General features: G+C 39.0%; 1 long non-coding RNA gene across 2 annotated transcripts in view; it reads right to left on the reverse strand.

The window, feature by feature from the left end:
- The window catches only part of LOC148214598 (uncharacterized), an 83,856-nt gene that overhangs the window by 18,802 nt on the left and 46,548 nt on the right, over positions 1–18,506 (reverse strand). For both annotated transcript variants that reach the window (XR_015797844.1, XR_015797843.1), the window contains one exon: positions 5,921–6,060. This is a non-coding gene — a long non-coding RNA (uncharacterized LOC148214598). The remainder of the gene's footprint in view (positions 1–5,920; positions 6,061–18,506) is intronic.

Here is an 18,506-nt window from a genome sequence, read left to right on the forward strand (position 1 = left end):
CTTCGCATTAGATGTTAAACAGGTCCAATGACTGAGATTAGGGTACATATGCAATACAGTATGATATCATAAATATTAAGATTTTTATTTCAATGAAATTTTAATTGTAATTTTTTTGTAACATATGGATACTCATGTTAGTTATAGGTATATTCTAAACAAGTGCATGTGTCAAAATGTCACACCCTCACACACACCTTCTGAAATATTTTGGGAAAATCTACTGGTTCTTATAAATAGACTTGTTTATATATTGAATCTGAACCTTGAAGCAGTATTTGGAATCTAGGCTGCCTTTATTTGCCCTTGTATGGAGAAGTGGAATGCTATACTACAGAGGCTAAACAGCTGCAAGCTAGGGAACATCTGGAGATATGTTCTCAAATGAAGTTTTTGAAGTACGAATCTGTACCACAATCCTCTTCCGTTTTTAAAAAAAATATTATTATTTTTTGACAGCAGCTAATGGAGTGGATATGAAACTGAGGGGAAGTAGAACCAAGGCCAAACATTTTAATTGATGCAAGCCATGATTCATAAATGACTCACAAGTTTAATTTTTAAGTGTCCTCTTGGTTAATCACTATGGGCTGTATAATTTCCAAAAAGGACGTGCTTAGTAGAGCATATCATTTAACAGTCATTAAATTGGAACCATTCTGGTAACCATGGGCATCCATGAAATGAATGAGACTAAGTACTATTAAAAGCCATCTGAGATAGTTTGCCTTTGCAGCTATTCTAATGTGAAACAATAATTCTGTAGTTAAGGCAGAAAATTAGAAATACATATATTGACAGTCCAGCTTTGCTGTAAATTTCCTAAGGGATGTTAGTCAATTTATTTGACCTCTTATAATTGTTTATCTATTTTCAGCTGAACATGAAAAAAAAAACAGTGGTCCCAAAACAATGTATATGATATTGATACACACACACACACACACACACACACACAAACACATGTGCCCAAATTGTTTATCTTGAATTACACTGACTTTGGAATTTCTACTGAATCAAGATGCTAAATAAAAGGGATGTGGAAAACAGGGCAGAAATATCTGTTTGTCACAACCTGAAATATGTTCTATCCATGTCCATTCACTTAGAATATAACATTTGTCTATTATGCCTCCCACCAGCCACAAGATATCAATGTTCCTTGGCATATGGTACAAAGCAGCAACTTACATAATTTCATATCTATCTATATCTATCTATATCTATCATCTATCTATCTTTTATTTATTTTAAAAAATAGGGTAGAAAGGTAGGGTAAAAGGAAAGATAGATACAATATTACCCATATTGTAATAACTACAAAACAGCAAAAACAAAAAGCAAAAAAAAAAAACCCCAAATCAAAAATAAAATCAATAAAAACTCTGTAAACACGGCACCCTGAGGCAGCAGTCTCCCATACATCTATGCACCATTTTGCTGGGCTCCAGCCTCGTCCGATCCCAATGCTTGTGGGAAGAGCCAGTTCCTCAAGGCCTCTGGAAGGCAAGGTGGGTGGGGGCCTGCCAGATCTCTGGGGGAAGGGTGTTCCACAGGGCAGCTTCCTAGGTCCCACTATATGACCACATTTAAGGAAGGGACCTGGGGCATGCCTACTCTATCTGACTTGGTGGGACAGGCAGATATCCCAAGGGAGAGGTGGTCCTACAAATAGCCTAGTCCCATGCCCTTTAGGGCTTTAAAGGTAATAACTAGCACCTTGAATTGTACCCAGAAAGAAACTGGAAGCCAGTCAAGCTCATGCAGCGGTGGTGTAATATGGGCAAAACATGGGGTGCCCAGAACTACATGGGCCATCTCATTCTGGACCAGATGTAGTTTCTGAATGATGTTCAAGGGCACCTCACATAGAGTGCATTGCAGTAATCCAACCAGGAAGTGACCAGCCCATGTTATGGCTATAATTGGTGCGCAAGATGGATCTGTCAAAGGCCCCCCTAGCCATGGCTGCCATCTGCTCCTTGAGCATGAGCCATGAGCCCAGGAGGATCCCAAATTGCATACCAGCTTTGCCCTATCTGTTTTGCTGACTAAGTCAGTTCCTTCCCATCCAAACCATTACAGCCTTTACTGGGCATTGGGATAGCATTGCCTGGCCGGCCTGGAGTGGACATGTATGGTTCAGTATTATGGGCATGATACCATACCCCTTGCCACTAGATGACCTCTCCCAGTGGTCTCATATAGATATTAAAAAGGAAGGGTGAAAGACTCAGGCTCTGAGTCGTCCCACATTGCAGGGGCCAACTCTGGAATACTGGTCCAGAAGGAGACCATGGTCAATGGTATGAAAAGCCACTGAAAGATCCAGGAGGGTCAGGATGGCTGCACCTCCATAGGTTACCCACCAGCACAACCAATGCCATCTCAGTGCTGTAACTCAGCCTGAACCCCAAGTGAAAAGAGTCCAGATAATCCGCTTCATCCGGGCGCCTCTGAAACTGAGCACTCACCACCCTCTAAAAAGAGTAAGTTGGAGGCTGGATGAAAGTTATCTAATACAGGTAGGTCCAAGGATGGCCTCTTGAGAAGGGGGCATACCATCGCCTCCTTCCAGGCAGGCTGTACCAGCCCCTCCTGCAACGAGGCATTAACCACTCCTGGACCAAACCACATGCCACCTCCTGGGAGGCCTTAACCAACCAGCTGGGGCATGGATCCAAAACACAGGTGGCAGTGCTCACAGTCCCAAGGATCCTGTTCGCTTCCTCAGGAGTAACAGGCTCAAACTCTTCCCAGATAACTGAGCTCAGACGTCACTTCCAAAAAACTTGCCAAACCGGCATCTAATTCTGAGTGAAATCAAGCAACTTCAGCCAACAGATGCTGAGAATATTCTTCACCCCAGCCCTGTAAAGGTTCCCCTGGTCCTTCATTGCCCAGGAGGAACCTAGTCAACCTAAACAGGGCTGCCAGATGGCTATCTGCAAATACTGTACAGTAAGAGTGGAGAACTAAGCATGCTTTATCGCACTTATTGCCACAAGGTTAAGTCCTAATAAAGGTTCTTACCTGTGCTGGGTTGAGGCTTAGCCATGAGTTGCTAATTGTGGTCTTAAGAGTGATTGTGGAATCAGAAATAAAGATAGAATAAGGGCTGGCAGCTCTCTAAAATGGTGGCCATACTAAATTGGACATTTGTTCTTTGTGTATCTGGATCTGCACAGACTGCATCTGGAAGCATTTTCCCCATGTAATGTTGTGCTTGATAATATTATTCCCAAAGATTAGCTTAGCTTCCATTTGTGCTCTATAACATTTGTCTAGAACTGCACAATTTCAGAAATGTATCCCAGAGATAACAAAGCCGCACCATTCTCAGCTGCTAGTTTTCTTTGACAATTGTATTGATAGTATGATAAACCATTATGTTATTATATTATATCCTTCTTTTATGCTCATTCACCAAATAAGATGGAAAAGAGTTAGAAAATATAATAAAAGAAGTAAAAGAACATGTCAGACTAAAACACTGATGAAGCCACAATAAATCAAAAAGCAATAGAATATGCTTCTATCAAATGACCTTGTGGCCATTGAAGGGGGAATATTTTGCACTTTCCTTTTTTTCCATTAAAAAAAAGATGCACAGCTGTCTAGGGGAATGCGGTAGCAGATTTTGCTTAATTCCTCTGCTAGTGTCAGCCCTACAAAGTAGACCAGACTAAGAAACCAATGCCAACGTACTTCAGTACTACTTTTATTGTAACAGAACATTGCAGATCTGAAGGTTCACTTCCTTCCCTCCCTTTATCTCAGTGTGAACTAGGAACGGGCTTGTCTGAGACACTTTCTCATGTTACTTTCTTGCCTGGACTCAGGGCCCTCTTATCTTACCATTGCCATGGTAGTGGTTCTTCCTCCTGTCCTTCAAGGCCATTCCCTCTGTCCTATACAGCTGGCAACATACTGTAGGTTAGTATACTTGCACTAACAACACTACATTCCTCAATACCAATAAAATGTTGAGTCTGGATCTGAATAATTGTCATTCAGATCTCTGTCTAACTACAAAGCTCACTTTTTTGAATAAGTTATCAGCCTTCAACCTGCCGTATTTTGCATGAATGCTTTTAAAATGAAATGAAATGAAATATAGGAGATAGCTATGTATTTTATGTTAGGCATTAGGTATGTGCAAAATGTTATGTATCTGGAAATGGAGCATTCCATGGAAACTCAGAATGTTCCATTTTTCCTGGCTATTTTGAGGCTGGACCACATCCAGAATATGATGAACCATTCCTGCTTTGTAAGTTTTAATTTTGGAAAGCTGTTGATCCATCCCCAGACCATTGGTTTGACATGGTCTGAAAAAAATAACATTCAGGAGTCCCCAGATAGTCCAGAGTTTCTCAGAAAGTTCCATCTATGGAGACAGAATGTGTTATAGATACTAATCAAGATCATTATAAAAGATCAGTATAACAATTGCCAATTTCATAATGTTGTGCAAATCCATGGCAGGATTGCAGAACAATATTTTCAGTTTCTATACTTCAAAAAGGCTATTGTATCACTAGAAAAGGAATAGAAAAGGGCAATCATAAGGATTGAGATGCTGGATAATTCAGCTGTAAGCAAAGTTGCAACATAGTTTGGAGAAAAACTGGCTAACAGAAAGACATGATAAATGCTTATTTTTAAAAAATCTTGATCTTTCGTAATACTGCAATCCAATGCAATGTAACAAAGCTGAATAGGAGGAGCTTCTTGACAGTAAAAACAAAGTTATTTTGCATTCAGGATATAGTTAAACTATGGGACTTGTTATGTATGCTAGAGAGTGCTCTATGTTATTGATATTTTGGCCCAGTGCAGCTCATGGAGTTTGAAAGAGCTGCATATTAGGTGGAGAATTTTTTCAATATTCTTTTTCAGTTGATTTGTGATAACACAATGTTAGTTGTGTTTGGCCTATGTATGATTCTTCAAACATTTTTACTACGACATAGTATTTGATGGTGAAGATGGCATGTGCTGGGTGCTGGAGACCGGCAGGAAGGTGATTTGTCATTTAAGTATTTTGGTAAGCAATCTCTAATTGAAAACCTAAGCAGATTCTAGCTAGCACATATAAAACAAAAGGTCTGCTCCTGGACACATTGAAGAGTTTGTCAACCAGCTTCCTGGTCCTTATATGCAGAGAGGCTTTCCTTTTATCTTGAAGCAAACATGATAGACAGTTCTGAACCAAAATAAGCTATCATTAGACCCAGATATTTGCCATAATAAGAACACTCCTGCCTCCTGCTTCACCAAAGTCTAGAACTTTTGATGAACCTTATGAAATTACTGAAGGATCATTTCCCACCTGCACCATCACTCACTGTACAGAGATTTACAGAGTCATTGTACAGAGATGTCACGAGTTCAACAACCTGGGGAAGGCACTCCTGCTGGTATCACAGAGATGCTTAGTTTATCTCAACACTGCAATTTTGGGGAATTTTTAGAAAAGGTGTTGGGGGACTGCCTTGTTTGGGGGGAGGGTTACAATGAAGCATTCCAATGGAAGTTTTTGTCTGAACTGAAATTGATATTTGCACTGGCTCAGGAAAGGGCATTACTGCAAGTCATAGAGATCAAGAGACAGCAACAAATGTTAAGGCTATCTAGACAGCAGATTGAAAATACAGGAGAGCAAACTCAGCTGATACCATCCAAAATGACTGCTCATAGGCCTAGGTGTACCAGTCCAATTTTATTAAGGAATGACATCATCTCGTTTCACATGAAACAGGATAATGAAAATCAGAAACTGTATCATATTCAGAATGTAAGTAAGAAGGAGCCTGAAGATGATGCAGTGCTTGTAACAATATTAATTGATGATCAGGATTTCCAAGATGGAAGTTGACTTACGTCCAGACTATCCATAATCAACAAAGACACATACCATCACATATTTTCATGGAAGTCTTCCTTAAGTCATTGAGGCCATTATGTTTTCTCTGCGATTACGATAGAAAGAAGATTCTCATGATCTCAAGTTGCAGTGATGACTGTTCCCCAAACTAAGCTGGTGTTGAGAGGAGACTAGAAAAAAATCAGAGAGGATAAAGCTATCAGTAATTGGCTACGTGGTAGGAGAAGTAACACCACTCTGGCTACCAGTTGCTGGGGAGCAAGAATACAAGAGGGCTATTATATACATGTGTTGCTTAAGGATTTCCTCTAGGTATCTGAGAAAGAAGATCTGTTTTTCCCACTCCCCTGCCACTCTTCTCCTTAAATATCTTCCAGTCATTCTATAAGCATCACTATGTAAGGTTCTTCAGAACACATATTCTATGCATGAAAAGGCAGTCACTGTGACAGGTGCTGCACCACTTCAAAATATTTTGCTTTGAGGATCTCAGAGTGTATACCCCATGGTTGTATCATGGTGTTAAGCCATCCTATAAAGACAGAAGTAATGAACAGGCCCTCTAGTCAGTGGGTTAAAACAATAAGACTAAAAACTATTATTGTTAATTTGGTTCAAGGTGTTGGCTTTAGACCCAGACAATTTAGGGCTTCCACAGATATTCCATATGGCTCTCCTCATAGAACTTGGCTGGGAATTCCACTTCATTTCAGAATCCTTCTTATGCAATCTTTCCCTGCTGTGGGGGAGATATATAGCTCTTTTGGTTTCAGCACCCAAAATGTGAGACAGTCTCCCTGTGTGGGCATCCTGGTTCCATAACAGTTTCCTTTTGAATAAGGATCAAAAATTATTTTTTTATGTCAGTGGGTTATCAATTTGAAAGTTATATTACTGCTGCTGTTTCTAAATTATGAGGGTTTTTCATTTTGATGTCATCTATTCCCAATTTATCTTTTTAACATCTGTTTAACATCTGGCCTTTAGAAAGGTCATGTAGACTTTCCAGAAACAAATAAAAATGTGATACAAATGTACGTAGGGAAAACCTATAAAACCCAGGCTAATAGCTGTATTAAGAACTGGAAGCTTAAAATTATCTGAAAAGAAATTATCTGAAAGGTTGATTTTGACAAATTCCATATGAGTTGAACAGTGATCATTGTTAAAAGGTGGATTTTTGTGATAGTCAATAAAACATTTAACGTACTACAGAAATGACACAAGGTTTCAAATGGCTGAAATGGTCAAGTTTAGTGGGCACTAGAGTGATGATAAAAATCACAATTTTCTTCAATGTGTAGCTCTTGCCATTTATTTTGGGATCATCTTAGACTGACAGCTGTGCCTTCCTTTAAGCTAGCTTGATACCACATCCCCCAATAGGTAATAACTTAACCAAAAGAGAAAAAAAAAACACCATCACCCTCCAAAGCTCAACCCCAGAGAAAGATTCATACAGGTTACATTGACAGGCTATAATAAACAGAATGTTAAAGAAGAAAAAAAACAGGAAACAGAATATAGATATAGATATAGATATAAAGACATATATTAGCTCTTGACCAAACTTATTCAAGTATCTTGCAAATCAGCTTAAAAGTTTCATTTCAGTACATAAATATATTTTTAAAAAACAGATAGCACTTTCAGTTGCACTAGTATAAATGTTTGGTTATAGAACCTGAAGTACTGTAATTTCTTGTAACTCATTTCTATTTTGCTGGTTCTTTATTTTCACATTGCTGTTTGCCATGGTTATTTCATCTCACTCAGAGGAGAAAACAGCAACAACAGCAGCAACAATAATAAATAATAACCAATCTCTAAAATATAGCTATATGGAATGTGCTGAAAGTTGTATGAGTCAACAGTTATGGGTTTTGCCCCCTTATTATTTCATAAATGATGTAGACATAACATATGAAAGGTATACAACTCTATTTTAGGGATAGCCAGTCTTGATTTTCTCTTTGGCTTTGCACATTTGTGCTTATTTGAACAGTTTCTAGCAAAAAAAAACTACATGTAGTCCCCAACTTAAGAACAAGTTCCATTCCCAAGGTCTGTCCTTAAGCTGACTTTGTATATAAGCTGGAACAGTATTATTGTATAATACTGTATAAGTAGTATTGTGTAATGAACTATTTTGTATTTAACTCGAATCATTGTGTATTTAACTTGAATTTTGCTACAATAGGCTCCGCTCTTAACTATGGGTTGTCTGTAACCCGGGCATTCTTAACCTGGGGACTATCTATACACAGAAAAACTATAGCTTGAGACCATTGTGCATGGGGGAAGAAAATGCTTAATTCTCCAACTCCCTAGGCATATAGTGTTGGAAAATCCACCCCATGCCAGTGAGTGTGTACAGGAGTTTAAAAATCCCTATTGGTTGCCAATCAAGTGTTTAAAATTTTGTCTGCAGGCATGCATACTTTTCAAATTTTCAAATGCAATAGGGCAGGAAGCAGTTGTATGTTTCTCCCCCACCCCCCATGGCCGCAGAGTAGTCGCAATTCATATTAAGTGATCTTACACTAAATCTAACATAAAAAGGGAAAGAATATCTAGTTTAAATATGTTTTGTAGTTTAAAGTTAAATTAAATGTGCTGTGTTTCTAAGATTAATCATTCTATGGTCTACAGTTTGGGTGTACTTATAAGTGACATAGGTGAAAATCTTGTGCTGTTATACATTCCCTTTAAGAGTTGTTCCACATAGGACTGTACAGTTCTTGATTATTCGTGCTTTAATATAGGAATTGATTTGCTAAACTACTTAATGATTTGAACATTCTACCTTTGGTGTTAGTTTGCTTCCATTAAGATCCAGTTACTATTGTCTTATTTACACATTATGCAATTTGTAAATAAGTCCTTGTCCAATGATGGTAACTGGGACCTGAAACTCTGTCGCTAAGCGACATGGTCATAAAGCATGATGTCACGTGACTGTGCCAACTTATGATGGCAGTTCTGGCACTTCCGGTTGCCATTAAGCAAATCCTGTGCTATCTTTCAGTGTGACATCACCTGGTTGCCGCTTGTGACAGTGCCGGCAGTGAAGGTTGCAAATGATGATCACATGACTATGGGACGCTGCAACGTCATAATTGTGAGCTGGTCATCAAGCACCTAAATCACGATCCTGTGACTGTGGGGATGCTGTGGTGGCTGCAACTATGAGGACCAGTTGTAAGTCTCACTCATTCAATGCTCTCGTAACTTTGAAAAATCACTGAATGAGTGGTCGTTAACCAAGGACTACCTGTATCAGGAACTGGAGCTTTGCTCCTGTTCTTGTCTCTAGGTTCTTTTCAGATGAAAGTACAATCCCAGTATTGTGGGATTCAGCTGACTAAATGATGTCATAACTGGGGTTTGCAATTGTGAGCAATTTTGATATAACCCTTTGCCAACTGTGTTGCCTCCATAGACTGAGAAATGCTGTGTCAAGGGTGCAGATGCTACCCATAATTGTTTCTTGTTGAAGGGGTCATCTGCATTTTCACTGGACAGGATTGTTGACTAACTTCACCTCCCACCTCTTGGAATTCTATCAAGAGTAGCAGGCTGGAATGATATGGTAAAGGAGCCCAAATGCTGATACCTAGATAGGTCTGAAAATAAGTCGAACAGCTTCACTCCATGCTTGGTGTAGTTTAATCTAGATGCAAAATGATTTGAAGAAAGACAGACTGGTCAGCTGGATCTGACCTATGAAAGCACATGTTTAGTATAGGCCCACTGCCTCTTTTCTTTGCTGAAAGAGAATTCCTATGTGGCTGGAACTTCTTGTGCACAAAGACTGTATGTGATCACACAGAGCAAAGGCACCAACACAAAGTCACCAGGAGTCGAGCTAGTCTAGAGACGTGATGTTTGTGAGATCTGTCAAAACAGACTTCACCTGTACACAGATGGCAACGCTGAATGAAGTCTAATAACACGGAGATTTCTGTGGTTAAAAGAAATCAGTACAAAAAACACATATGGTTTTGAGAGAGTCATAAAATGAACTGTGTTTTAAGAATACACTGCTTCAGTATTGCCTAACACCCACAACATGTGGCCTTACTTCTGCAATTATGGTTCACTTTCTCTCATCCATGTACACACTGAGCCTATATTTTCCTTCCCTGACCTGCCCCCCACCTTATCACCCTTCCTCACTTCTCTCTCCATTCACTGCATTCTCTTCAACCTTTCCCATTCACCACGCTTGCATTCTTCTTCCTCACCCCCCCACCCACCTGCCCATCATTCGCACCATTGTCCTCTCTAAATTCATGTTTGTGCATCCTGTGAATAGCAGGATGTCCCACTGACCAACCAGGCACACTCTAATAAAGTTTTGAATGGTAGGTATAATTAGTACAGAAAACAGATGTAGATATTTTTATGGATCTTTTAAAAAACCATTTTTTAAAAAAAGACCAGAATACTTTACTATGAAAGCAGACAGTAAAATGGACTGGGTTTCTGTGATCCACATATCCCTTTGTATGAATTGTGATAAATATACAGCCAAACATGCAAATAAGACTCAGGAAGTGATAAAGGGCCAAAAAAGATGAGTGATCATTCCAAGCTGATGTGTAATTATGGAGATCACAGGAGATTGCTAAAACTAGTGCATTATCAACAGGCAAATTAATATTATATGCTAAAACATGTCACTTGGGAGGAGTTGGCTATGCTAATATTGTATTAAAGTGACTGTCACTGGCAGATATTTTACTGGAGGGAATTCAAAACAAAGCTCCTCTCCAGGCAAAACGGCTTAATGCATGGCATACAATTATCACAATGAAATAATGTAAAAAGACAAAAGTGTAATTACATCTCGGTATCTTTCAGAGTGCCAGTATTGACCAGTTATTTTACATCATCTTAGTGTCTTACCAGCCAATTGTAATCTTGTTTCATAAGGATAACAGGGCATTGGAGTAGTCTTCAGATCAGTGTGGACATGTTTAGTGCTGTAACACCTGTTGTAGTCTGTACATATTGATTTCCTAGTCTCAAAGTTACATTCTTCCTGGAATCTTGTAAAAATCCTTCAGACTCTATTCTTTGCTGTTCAAAATCTCACAATTCCACAAAATTAGATGCTGCTGCATTAAATACAATCATAGCAATACATCTTGACAATCAGCACAATAAAACTGAAAGAAATCCATTCTCTGGAAATGGCACAGACGGCGTATCAGGGGGTCTGCATGGTTAAGCGACTATCAAGCAGAGGGGGAATTTTGTTGTCAATAAATTTCTCATCTTACTGAACACAACTCACATCCTCAATATGGAACAGTGTTTCTCAGAACTTGGGCTTGGCTTCACTTTCCTTTCCTAATCTCTTTAACCAAGCCTTTTGAAATCTTCATGTTTTCAGAATATATGGGTGCATTTTAAATGATTCTGCTAGCTACATTGATCATTCTGGAAAGATGAGCCATTTGTGCCCATCTGGGTATGAATTAAAAGAAAATGTTCACACAAATACTTCCATATATTTTTGTACTCGCCTCTAACATGCATTTTTGTACATTGTTGTCTTACTATTGTGAACATCTTGTGGCAATCACCATTTCCATATATATGGTGCATATTTTTCTCTCAGGTAATGTGAGAATTATTGTGCACATTTTAAACTAATTTTTGTGGAGTCCTTGGGGTTCTCTGAGCTTGATTCTTTTCTTGCAAACGTTTCATTACCCGGGTAGGTAACATCTTCAGTGCTAAAATGGGATGGGGTTTGCTCTGTAGTTATATATTGTGGCATGCCTTGCCAGTGCTGGTGGGGGTGGAAGTTTTGTTCCGCTCCTCTGGTAGTTCCTTGATTAGCATCTGTTTACTGCTTGATTGTGTACCTGGTGGTAACCTTTGCTTATCTGGGTGATGATTGCTGGTGAGGCGATCTTCCGGTCTTTTGTCTCTTCTGAATAGTATGTAAATGCTGTTTATTCTATGTGCCTGTTGATGGCTGCCTTGTCTGAATACCAAGTTTCCAAGAATTCTCTTGCATTTTTGGATTTAGCTTGGTCTAAAATGCTGACAGTGCCCCAGTTAAAACTATGGTTAATAATTATATGCCACTGTAAATGATGCATGCACATAAGCAGTTATTGATGCTATTATTGTAGCTGTAACATTCTTTCCCAATTCCTCAAAGATCCTTTGGAATGTCATGTAATGGCTTTTCCTGTCATTTCTGAAGGTTCACTACTTTTCTAGTAACAGCCAATTCAATCGAGAAAGGGGAAATAAAAATAAAAGAAGAGCTTTTACTTTTTTTTCTCCCCCCCCTTTTCTCTAGATCATTAAGTCCTTAGTCCCATTCAACACTCCACAGTTCTGTAGTCAGATGTTCTTTAATAAGTTTCCCTTATCTTTTCTTTTGCAAAGCTAACCAATTGTGGTCTCCAATCAATCCAAACAAAATGCTTTCCCACAGAGATATATATTAATTGTTTGTTTCAAAAATACTTTAAAGTCAATAATTCCAAATTCATCTGTCCCCCTAGTTCATTTTAAACTTTCTTATTTTAAGCTTTTGGCAAGCTTTTTGCCTTTAATTGTTTTTAAATCCTTTAAGTTGTTTCTTTGCTCTTATCTTTAATCTGGGATGAAGGATCACTCCTCAAGTGGCTTGATTGCTCTGCTGCTCTGAAGATCTCTTTAAGATAATTGCCTTCCAAACACGCTTAAGAAAGTGGGGGTTTTGCAAACCCAGTGTCCTTATGAGCTTGCTGGCTCTCACAGTTCCTGGTGCTCAGACTCATGGGACACTTGCAAAAGATCTTGAGATCCTGTGGGTCTCCTCATGAGGAGCAGCCTTTCAGAGCATGAGTGGGCAATCGCCTGGCCTCTCCTTACCAAGAGAGATGCTGTTGACCTGGGCTTAACGTCCAGCTGTCGGTCTTTGCCGCAGCATCATCTCTGCTGTTCAGGAAGGCACGTCAGTTCACCATTTTCCCCCCACCTGGAAGCCATTGTGCACATTTTTGGAGTTGGGAAACATGTTGCAGTATGCTCCTACTGGAAGGCAGGTGTCAGAATGATATGGTAATAATGACATCAACATCTGTCATGGTTGATAATGTCATTATCTGTTTACAAGGGAAGCCATTATCCCTCTTCTATGGCAATCTGAAAAAGGTCTGCTTATTTGGAAAAGGTGAGGTATTTGTACTCCTGCATGTTCAGAAACATCTCTTCCAAACCATTTTTGAAACATACGAAGATTTGTGCAGGTATAAACAAGCAGTCTTCTACTATAATAGTATATAACCATTTTGTTATTGTGAGCTATTGTGAATCTATTTACCACTGAAAAGGGACATATGAAGAATAGAATAGAATAGAATAGAATAGAATAGAATAGAATAGAATAGAATAGAATAGAATAGAATAGAATAGAATAGAATAAATAACTTTATTGTCATTCCACTATACACTATACACCAAGTGCATAATAAAATGAAATTCCGTTGCAACTGGCTTACAATCATACACTAAAATACAATTGAAATACCTAAATTACTATAAAATATACATTCTATACATTTGATATTAACATTCAGACATCTAATAGCCTGGGGGATTATTATAAGCAGTTTTAAAACATTTTGAAAATCTGGGAAATGGTTCTAATGGGACAATGGATCATTCTGACATACTGTATTGTGCTTTAATTTTGATGCATTAACTGTATGAATGAAATTCTCATGCCTGTTGGTTCATTTGAATGTTTTAATGTAAGTAGTAATCATGGAGAACTGGAGCAATCTTATGACTATAGGAGTGGGAAAGGAGATTTTAATTCCTTCTCCCCAGTGATTCTACTGAAAAGCAACTTGTTTCCAAAGGTTTTCCCACTAAATGTAAATAGAATCTGGCAATCTGGGGATGTGGTGGGAGTCAGTGAAGATTGACTATCATCCGAAGTATGACTGGCATTTCCTTATTACACCATGTGGCACTGATATTGCCAGTAGTGCTATTTTAAAATTTATGATAATTGTGTTTCCCCTCTTAATTTCATAGTACTTTGGACTGCCTTCTCGTTATGATATCCATTGCATTTGAATTAATGGCAATGTTGACTTACAGAACAATGGTACACTCCTACATGAAATGGTCATCCTCTTCCACCGAGCATGCAGCTGTGGGAGCAATGCACATGGAGTATGGAAAGAAAAAGAGGGCACCCACTTAGCCAGCCAGATCAACTGAATCAATCCTGGTGACCAATGAAGTGACAGTTGCACTTCCTTTTTTATCCAAGGCGCACAGATTATTCCAGCTGTTACTAGTTATTTACAGCTAAGCATTGTGTTCAGTTATTGTACAGGGCTTAATTAGGACCATATAGCAAGATAGCAATATTAGAGAAAGCTCAATCTAAATACTTGAGAAATATTTTCCAGGTTCCTCACTGTATCCCAAGTATCATGCTTTGGTGATAATCAGGGGTCGCTAGAGTCAAAACTGGATTTTAGATTATCCTTAATTTTTGGTTAAAATTGTTACATACTCAACAGGATTGGCCCTTTAATTACAGCAGATCATTTTGATTGCTCCTGGAAAAAAGCCATTTCTACAAAATAACATTTCGATGGCTTTTCCTGAGAAGCTCTTGTGCCATGGGGTTAGAGAAAATCAACACAGTTTTAAAACAGAGAATTCGAGCTGGGGAAAGCCAGCAGGATTATACAGCTCTTCTCCATTAACAACTGGTTTCTAAATTCTAAATTGGCCAGTTACCTGTTTCAAAATTCAGAAGAGCCTTATCTTATCCTTGGCCCATTGTAACACTCTCCCCACAGCAGTGCTGGAAGGGAGATATAGAAAAATAATCCTTTGCAAAATGATGGTGTCCTCATGAGGTAGATGTGATAGAACGTATGTTTTGTTATCTCGCCAGTTCTATAGGGATGCTCATCTGTATTTGATTTCTTCTCTGCTTTCTAAAGTTCCAGGGCATTCTGATTTACTGTCCTTACATTCTTTAGTTGGATAGCAGAGACAATGCTGTGCCCTTAAATGTTGCTAAGTTTAATTATATCGTGTGTAAACTCCATTCTATGATGACCTGCAATTGCCAATGATTATGCTCTATTTTACTATGTTTTTTTTCCCCTTTTGGTCTATAACGGTAATAAACATTTATCAGCTTTGCTGGAATAGTATGAGAAAAATGGGAGACTTGGAACACAAGTGGAATTTGTACTGTTACCCTTCTGGGAATTGACAAAGAAGATAGAATGTGGAGTAATTTGGTGTTCTAAGTGAATTCTTGCATTGTGATTTTACCAAGCCTCAGCACTACAAAATCAGTCCAAGCACTTGCTGACAAGCTGTTCTTCAGTTTATTAGGGTTCCTTCCCAGGAGGGCTGGACTGAATTATGCATTTCAGCAATTTCCCAGGAGAACATCTGTGTTAAATCAGTCAGGTTTGCATTCAGATGTTCTTCAAGACAGCTTTTCTAAACCTTTAATCTGCTTTAAAATGGCAAATGTATGAAATGGAATAAAATGTATGGTGGTTTTGTCAGTTTTCCCTTCCTTATCCATTGTTAGAAACCCAAATATTTGTTTTGCCCTTTTTACACTTGGATCTTGGCTCTACTATTCATCCTATCCCCAGTGCATATAATTCAAGGGATAAAATGTTTCAAAAAGAGTACCTTGGGGAAAGTACATCTTCTTGTCCTTTGATGAACAATTGGTTGATTAGATCTTTGCTTTCTCCTTCCTTAAGTGTTGCTGATTATTTTAAGTAAACAAATAGCCAGTATTGCATTAGTCACACTCATCTAAACTAATTTGTTAACATACTGTGTGAATGACTGCATATGAACGTGCACTGATGATGTTACCTAGTTGGGTAATGAAATGTCTACAAGAAAACAACCAAGCTCAGAGAGCACCAAGGACTCCACATTTCAACCCTGAGCTACATATATTCTCTTCTAAATATGTAGCTATCAAATTAGAAGCTGGGCAGTTGCTTTATGCGGCTTGATACTTATGGATCTCATCTTGAAATTACTTGTATATTCTTCTATATATAAAATGGATATGATCTAGCCAAATAGACATATGTTGATATCCCGCTGATTTAAATGAGAAGAATTAAGCACATACAGTATCTAAATTTCTAGACTGAAATAATTAGAACTTGGCCTGACTGTGTCCAATAAATGTTGCCATTTTTAATCGAGATCATAGAAGTACTTTGATACTTGGAAATGTTGAAAGCTGGTGGAGTTGTGAACGAATATTGGTCTTAACTGTTGCTTAGGGGGCTATTGCAATAGGTTTGACCTATGTATAGTTCTAAATAAAATATCTATTCACTAGTCATTTAGCCTAAGGGTTAGCTATATTTCATTTCAAGCCAGTTTGGTGTAGTGGTTAAAGCATCAGGCTAGAAACTGGGAGACTGTGAATTCTAATCCCACCTTGAGCACAAAGACAGCTGGGTGACCTTGGACCAGTCGCTCTCTCTCAGCCCTAGGAAGAAGGCAATGGCAAACCACTTCCAAAAATCTTGCCAAGAAAACTGCAGGGACTATCCCAGGCAGTCTCCATGAGTCAACAATGACTCGAAGGCACTAAAAAAAAAAAAAAAATCCCCTCTCCCTCTCCCCCCTATGGGTGTATGGGTGGTATGTGTCTTCCTCAATCTCGGATCCTCAACTAGAGGCCTGGGAGTTTGAGGGTTCTGCACAGTATCAGTTGTTCCTAGCACTGCACTCTTCTGGACAGAGAGCTCTGATGTTGTTCCTGGGATCTGTTGGAACCATTCTCCCAGCTTAGGAGTCACAGCCCTGAGTGCTCCTACTACCACTGGGACCACTTTGGCCCTTACTTTCCACATCCTCTCTAGTTCTTCCTTCAGGTCCTGGTACTTCTCCAGCTTCTCATACTTCTTGTTCCTGATGTTGCTGTCATTTGGCACTGTTACATCTATCACCACCGCTGTCTTCTAGTCTTTGTCTACTACCACAATGTCTGGTTGACTGGCCAGTACCTGTGAAGGAATGGTTGGATGAAGGGCACACTTGGGGAGATAAGCATTCCCTCTAGCCCCCAACAGGAGGATTGATGTCAGGTTCAGCCCAAAGAATTCCCCGAGACAGTACAGATACATTTCTGTTGCGTTTATTAGCTTCCACCTCAAGACTGATCTAACTTCCCAAGCCAGTAAGTCAAAACACCGTGAATTCCTTAGGGTGGTGCCAGTCTCATCTTCTTAAACTTCCCACACTCCTGTTGGGGGCTAAGGGAATGCTTATCACCCCAAGCGTGGCCTTCATCCAACCATTCCTTCACAATACCTTCCTCTCCATCTGGATCTGGAAGTCACACAGGATCTTAGCCCTGTTATTCTCCATGACCTTCTGTGGAATCTCCCATCTGAATTTGGGAGGGTCTAGCCCATACACTGTGCAGATGTTCCTGTACACAATGCCAGCTACTTGGTTGTGCCATTCAGTGTATGCTGTTTCTGCCTGCATCTTATACCCTGCAACTATGTGTTGGACTGTCTGTGAAGCCTCCCTGCACAATCTGTACCTTGGGTCCTGTCTAGTGTGCTTCTATGCTAGATCTATAGAAGCAATACACACACACACACACACATACTGTACATACATACATACAATATGAATTTGAAAATTTTAGAAAAACTCTTTTTGGAAGGAATTCCTGAAACAATTCCCTTTAGGCCAATTTTTCTTTATACCATACTTTAAACAAAGTAGTGGTAATGGCCTTGGTTAAGGTTTGGAAGCTGTCCTGAATACATCTCCCATCATAAGTCTTCAGGGAGACTTTTGGAATTGGAAGAAATGTTTTTGCGGAGAGACTGTGGTGTGCTTTGTTCTAGAAGTACTTTTTCCCCTAAAATATTCCTTCTCAAAGCAAAACCAAATAACCAGAACTGACTTTTAAGAGGTGTCCTAATATTATTTCTGATGCACCAGAAAAGAGTACTAAATTTGGCCTTATGTTCAATGTTCCTTTGCATATAATAACCTCCCCCTCCCCCCAAGTCATCTGGCCCATGTGAGCAACTGTAGCAGAAATAGGTCAGGTGTGTGTGAATATGAATGTAGACACATTCTGAAAATAAAACATCCTTAATTCTAGTTAGAATAGTGTTGTTGTTCAGAAAAGATTAGTGAAGGAGAAAATATACAAGGATCAGCATTTTCCTGTGTGAGTTGATTCCTGTTTGAAAAAAGCACTGTTGATATTTAGACTGTCCTTGCTTTGCATATTATTTCATCCTTGCTTTCCCACAGGATGTGAAATAGATAACATCAACTAGTGTTATAAAAGCCTTTACAGTGAGAACACTGGGCTTCCAATATTGAACCTTTTCTCCAGGAAATACTGTTCTAGGCACCAACCGATTTTTTATCAACAGAAATCCTTAAATAACTCTGCTGTATGTGATTTTTGTGAGACTCCATTCAGAGGGATATATTAACATATCCTTAGAGACAGAGATACAAGATAGGAATATTTGAATTCTGGTGAGCTCTTTAGGTTCTAGAATGCAAATGCATGTTTAAGAGGAAACAGCTAGTTGCT

Source organism: Python bivittatus, unplaced genomic scaffold (genome assembly GCF_059951505.1).
Source record: "Python bivittatus isolate LINGU-HERP-01145 unplaced genomic scaffold, Pbiv_v1 ctg000610_np1212, whole genome shotgun sequence".
In the NCBI taxonomy this organism is placed as follows: domain Eukaryota; kingdom Metazoa; phylum Chordata; class Lepidosauria; order Squamata; family Pythonidae; genus Python; species Python bivittatus.